Source organism: Oryzias melastigma, linkage group LG15 (assembly GCF_002922805.2).
Source record: "Oryzias melastigma strain HK-1 linkage group LG15, ASM292280v2, whole genome shotgun sequence".
In the NCBI taxonomy this organism is placed as follows: Eukaryota; Metazoa; Chordata; class Actinopteri; order Beloniformes; family Adrianichthyidae; genus Oryzias; species Oryzias melastigma.
The window spans coordinates 20736823-20743490 of NC_050526.1; the positions used below are offsets into that span (position 1 = coordinate 20736823).

General features: G+C 43.6%; 1 long non-coding RNA gene across 1 annotated transcript in view; it reads right to left on the reverse strand.

Annotated features, from left to right (window-relative positions):
• The window catches only part of LOC118599705, a 43991-nt gene extending 37589 nt beyond the window's left edge, over nt 1-6402 (reverse strand). Inside the window, exon 1 of the long non-coding RNA XR_004949160.1 lies at nt 5921-6402. This is a non-coding gene — a long non-coding RNA (uncharacterized LOC118599705). The remainder of the gene's footprint in view (nt 1-5920) is intronic.
• Nucleotides 6403-6668: the final 266 nt, after the last annotated feature.

A 6668-nucleotide genomic window follows, 5' to 3' on the forward strand; every position in this document is an offset into this window, starting at 1 on the left:
AAATGCGCAAATCCACCATAGGGGGGAGCAAATTTAAAAACCATTTGCTTCTGTGAATGAATGTGTAATAATAATAATAAGGGATTCAGCTACTATGTTGGTTGAAGCATTTTTTTCAACTGAGAAAAAACTAAACAAAGCTACAGATAACAAGTTGACCATAGATTATTTTTCTATGATGCTATTGGTCCGGCCCACTTGGCGGGTTGAATGTGGCCCCTGAGCCAAAATGAGTTTAACACACCAGACTTAAAATGCCAAAAACCTGCTTAAAAAAACAAAAAATGAGTTTTCTAAGAAATGAGATTTATTTCTTTAACCCAGCCCTGATGTTGACCCCATAAGACACCACTGACAAATAGGAGCAGGGGGGTCATGTTGGTGATATTTATAGTGCAGCAACATATTATTAGTTCTGCAGACAGCAACCATACTCCACGGCATAAATCAGGAATCGCTGAGATCATTGCTAAATGGCGCCGACTTTCAAACTCAGACACTTTGTTGTTTATTCTTCATTGACCCACGGCGTCTTTACCCCCCCTTCTCCTGGCTGTGTGAAGTTAATTCTGCGGCCCACCAGCCCATCTCTTTATACACTTGCTGCATGCACATAGAGGTTTAAAATATGCCCCCATTTATCTGAGCTGCCCAGGCGGGAAAATGAAAGGGACGTCAGTCCTTAGAACCCTGGGAAAGCGCCTGGCTCATTCTCCAGCTTCAAAAACAAAGAGGAGGGCACCGAGGGAATGAAACGCACAGTTACAACACTTTGCTACCAAAACTGGATGGAAAAGTGAGGGAAGTGTGATTACCAAAAACATTGGAGGGGCTCTCCTCAGAAACATGAACACACATCATCGACAAAGAAAATGCAAAACAAGGAAACTGCCGTCTAGTATCCTTTCAGCGCTGCTACGATCGTGTCCCCTTCTCGAAACTTTAATAGTCAACAAAGAATGAATGCTGTCTGTTTGAGTTATCAAATCCCAGTTAATTTACTTTGTCAGAAAACAAGGAAGTATGCATCCCTGGAGGCAGCATTGCAGATAATTCCGCTGCCTTCATAGAATAACTGCCATCCATCTGCATCTCCCACGCAGCCTCCACCAGAAAAATCAGCATCAGCTCTGAGGGACAACAGCGCCGACGAGACAAGGGACTGTTTATAGCACAAATTGCATTATGGTGACAGCATGTGGTGATTTATCCTTAGAAATTGATTCATTATAGCCGATATTACAAGATAGAGAGATCTCAAACATCCTGGGAAAGTAGAATTGCTTAAAAATGAGGGTAGTTTTGTAAGGTAGGAACCTGTGTGCTGCAGACAGTGTGAGGACCTCTTCTAGAGGAGGCTCGGAGGCACACTTCAGCATCAGGAGAGACAAGGCAAACACAGCAGATCGGCGCTGAAACTGTAAACCCACTGACCCAGTGTGAAGAGGGAGAGGGGACTAATTAGCGACTGTACTTACAACTCCAAGGAGTGAGGAGAAAGACGAGGAGAAAGGAGGTAGGGGGGCGCAAACAAAACCCACACAGAGCACACAGTTGGAGGATGAGGACAATGAGTTTGTTTAGCTTAAACAGGATTTACAAGCCAAACAGACACACGCCAACGCCACTCACTCAGACACATAATATCGTTGTTCCTCTCGATCGGGACCCCCCCCCTCTCTCTCGTTTGCAGACGTGCAGCTGAGCTCTCCACGGGTTTCAGCGAGGGGTCATTTTTTTTGGTCTACAGCGAAGACAGCACCGCTACTGACAGATAAAGGAAACATTTTGTTCCTCTTATGTGTTCTCTCATATTGTTCCTGTTGAGACCAGGTGTCACTTATGATTCAAAGGCCACAGTCTCTGCTCTGCAAAGAAAACGAGGTTTCCTGAGTTTCTCCATCTCTCTGTGCGGTTTCACGATAATCTCAAAAGAAAAAAACGGAGAACAGCATCTCCTTCATGGTGGTATAGCTCAAGGTCAGCCAAGCAGTTCCTAAGAAACTGCCGTTTTGATCGGTTGTCTCAATTACACGGCAACAACTAAACAGACAATGCAAAGAAACACCTCAAGGGAAGATCTTATTAGAGCTGGAGTTTAAACACAACTCCACTCAAACTTTCTGAGAAGTAGATTAACCAGAAAGTGCAGCTTGAAAGGAAGCACTGAAAAGTTTTCAAAAGCATGCCAAACATCCAAGACACAGCGGGGGAGGGTTTGAGTTCTAAGATGCCGCAAAAAAGCGTGCGCATCAACCACAACCGCTCTACAGCCGTCCCCGTGAACCAGCGTTGTTGCAGCCACGAGCCTGACCACATCAGCTCAAGGTTGGCAGCACAAAGGAGGATGGTGACAAGCACTTTGGGTTGAGGTTTCATAATTCCAGCACCTCATCCTGGTCCATTTTTGGTTTCTTACGCCACACAGATGTCAAAGTGACGTATCAAGATGACTTTTGTCTGCTGGAAGCTTCAGTTTGAGCTGGTTAGTTATTATTAAGTCGTAACTTAAAGTGAGATTAACTGAAGATTTATGGACAGTAGTACGACATTTAGGGGTCGAAGACTAGATCACACCCCATATTAAGGGTGTATTCAGGCTAGAAAAGTTTGTTGGTCCAGACAGAGTCCTCTTAATAGAGTCCAGATAAAGTCCTGAACTTGCATTTGGTCTGTATTTAGATTACCTTTCAACTAGGGGTGTAGGGGAATATCGATTTGGCGATATACCCCGATATTTCATTTGGCAATAGTCGTATGGATAAAAAATGCTGACAAGACAAAATTTAATTCATTATTTATGAGCGTCTTTAAGTATCTTACTTTTGCTTTCCACCTAAACCTCCGACCACTAGTTGGCAGCACAGCACAGTGAGCCTCTTTGAACAGCTCTACACCACACCAAGACAACAACAAGATCTTGAGACAACCAGCTTGTGTTCATATGCTATGAGACATACTTAGTTTTTATTTGGGATGGGTACTGAACCGAAACTCTGTGCCAGAAGTACAGGGATATATCGCGATATCTATTGTATCGTGAGACACTTATCGCAATATACATCGTATCACCAGACTCTTGCCAACACACACCCCTACTTTGAACCGGACACTTCTGTTCTGACAAAAACTTGTGACTAAAGATCTCTGCAGTCATTGCAAGGTAGGCACAAAGCAACGAGAGAAAGAACAACGGAAGTCCTTTTTGAGATTGTTCACTTATTTAAAACTTTTTATATTTCACTGACTAATCTTGAACCCCAGGCACAATACTTTTTACTTGCTATTTTTGTACAGCTGCAAGGAGATATCGACTAAGAAGATACGCTGATGAGTGTTGTCAGTAGAACCGTGTGAAGCAATGTGTATCATGTTAACCCTTGTGATATGCTAGGTGTGTTGACGTAGGGAGTGGGGTCATCTGGACCCCTCAAGATCGTGCGCTGAACTTTTTTTTTTTTCAATGATTTTTGATTGGCACTGGTTTCCGTGGCAGACATAAAGTCCTGTCCACCTTGTCAATGTAAGGCTTGGGTCATCTGGACCCCATAAGATAGCACAAGGGTTAAAAGTTGTTTTAAGGATCCTGCATTCATCCAACGACATTTCAATGAGTTGCTGTCTCATCGTTGCTCCACGTTTGTCTGCAACTCTCTGATACATCCCATAATACCAGACTATGGTGGCCGTTTTGGTGCAGTTGTTCCACTCCGAGCAACTCAGAGCAAATCAGTACGAGACCACCTCAAAAGTTGGTTCAAAGAGTGGTTCCTGGTCCCAGACCGGGGTCCGCTTGGGTTTTCAGACGGAAAATTTGTTCCAGATTCTCAGGGGAAACAAACTTAACCAAATCAAATGTGTCCATTCTGAATACACCCTAAGTGTCTATTTCCGAAACAACCCTTAAGGAGACTGAGGAAAAAAAAGAAAAAGGTTTCTTTTATTAAAAACAAAGCAGACAAATTGAAAAACAACAGCTCAGTATGGCTAAGACAAATATTAGCAGACACCAGACTACAGGAATGTAAGTGAAGGAAACAGGCAGCGAGTGTTTCACGGTGCTCCTCAAACAATATGAACAGTTACATGAAATGTCAGGCTGTCAAAACACTGATTAGCGATCGCCAGGTTTTAAGCACTTAAAGCAGACTGCAGCTGCGCCAACAGCAGAAAAGGCTGTGCAACTTGGCAAATTGCTGAGTAACAAAAAGCTAATTACTGCGACACAAGTAATTAGTTGTTTTCCCCTGTTTGTACTTCTCATCAGGATTACCTCGCAGCTTTGTGGAGGTTCAAAGACGGGGAGTGTGATGCACTCATTTTCTCTGGAGCCTCAAGGATTGTTGCAGGTGTTTGACACTGATTTGACTCCTTGCACCCTGATTTAGACAAAACGGCAACATTTGCAGAAACGCTGCACCAAAAAGAGGGCAATCTTTGCCCGTCTGTCTCTTTATTTGGTTTGAGGAGCAAACATATTGTCGAAAAGCAAACACGAATCTTTTTTCCTCGTGTTTGGTCGCAACTTGTAGCTCAGCCAGAGCATGTGTTGTCTTTCTGTCACAGTTAAAAATATCCGGATTTTACATGTCTAACTCGACCCCCCTTTTTGCAGTCTGGCAGTTACAACCAAAACAATTAGTTCTCGCGTGTATTTAAGGAAATCCTCAAAGCTTTTTGGAATTTTATTTCTGAGACTGAAAATCAGTCTTCTGTCTTGCCTGACTGGCTGGTTACAGAGAGGCCCCAGGAGGGACAATAGATGAGAAGAAAACTCACAAATTTCAAACACTTCCTTTAATTCCTCGCAATTTATCAGGTAACTTCCTCAGAATGAGCGTGTTCTTCTAAGTGCTTTTGCAGGAATGACTTAATACTCCTTTGGTTTTGTCAGAAGGGGCTGAAATAAGCTCAGGCGGCACTAATTAATGTGGAGCTGCTGACAAGAGTTGCTGCTGAAACAATTTCATTACATCACCGGTTTAAATTAATGAAGAAGGAGACACTGGAGGGTGCACCCATCTGAAATGTGTTTACACAATTTCTTAAGAGACACACAAAGGGGGTGGACACAATAACATCTGCAACTCAATGCAATACCCTTGCAATGAGCCCTGCTTCAAGTCATGTGTGTGCCAGATTTGGGTGCTTTTGATTCAAGGGTCATTCTTCGCAGAGTAATGAAGGAGAGGATTTCTCCCTCTGCTGCGCTCTTGCCCCGGCTGGCCTCACATCCAGACAGGAGGAATTTAACAGGGGAGGGTCCGCCAGACTTCAGGCAGAAGGCTGCGCTGAGCCAAGCAGCTTGTCTCCATAGCGCGCGCCGCGCGTAAAAGGCGATGCAAGCGAGAATAAACGCTCGTTTGTCTCTTGAAATATTCCGTCTTCTGGACACATAAGAGCCCTTGAGTGTCCCATCTGACCCCACGCTGATTTCTCAATGATCCTCGATAGGATCCAGTTAACACAATCAGTGTTATCAGCGCGCCTCGAGGTGGCAAATATCACTGAAGCTGCGATACAGGTGTTGTTTAACAGCAGAGACACAGCTAATTGCATTACAACAAGTATCCGATAATGGCCTTGATCGGAGTCAACAAGCCCAGACTGACATACATTCTTAGTTTAGCATCCACGGAGCCATCAGCTGATCAACCGAGACCAGACGGTCGCCCACACAAAACCTGCAATCACTCACTTCCTAACAGAGTCCTCGTAAGAATGCGCGCACGAGGAACGCACAGCTGAATAAAAGCGCCGCTCCAATCAGCCGCACTGGCACGAGTTCACCGTTCAAAGGTTTCCAGGAGGTCATCCTTTTGTTAGCAGGTAGAGGCTGTCCAGCGGGAGGCAAACACGCACACAACATCCAAACCTCGCTTTGCATCAAAACATACAATAACCAAAGCGCGGAACTTACTTTCAGCTCTGCGCTCTGAGGCAAAGAGGCGCGTGGTTGTTTGTCCAAGGCGCGCGTTTGGCGGCGCTCCTCTATTCGTTCGCGGCGTACACTTCACAAAGACGACGTGAGATCCCCGAAGACGGAGAGACTGACTGACCGAATCAACTACCGTAGAGCACGGCAAGTTGAAGTGTCAGATTACACTAGCTATTCAGTTACCAGAGGGAGCCGTGCACTGCGGCTGCGCGGAAACTGCGGGCCAGACTCCCACTCCAGGTGTACTACACACTAATGCATGCTGGGAGCCAGCCACAGCTTTTATAGTTGTTTATTTAAAGGGTTATTGATATATAAGTCAAACTATTATTGCTTAGAAGTGTGTAAATCTTTTATTTTCCATAATTGATCAAATATATTCCAATAAAACACTAATGGTGATTGGTTACAATCAAATTCTGGCCACATATTTAACATTCTTTTAGTTTTTAAAACTTTTATCTATCAAGGCAAGACATATTTTCAACTGAAAAAGGCAAAACCTGGTGAAAAAATAAAAATAAAAAGCAGGAGAGATGCAGACAGAAACAATCTGGATAAATTATGTTCATATAATACGCATTGATTGTTTATTTAAGATAGTAAAACCATATATCAATAAAACATTTAAAAATGCAAATATATACGATTTCCATCTTTATTCCTTATAGAAAAGTTTGATGGTCTCTAAGTAAAAGGACAAGTTTAAGGATAACAGAAGTCAGAACAC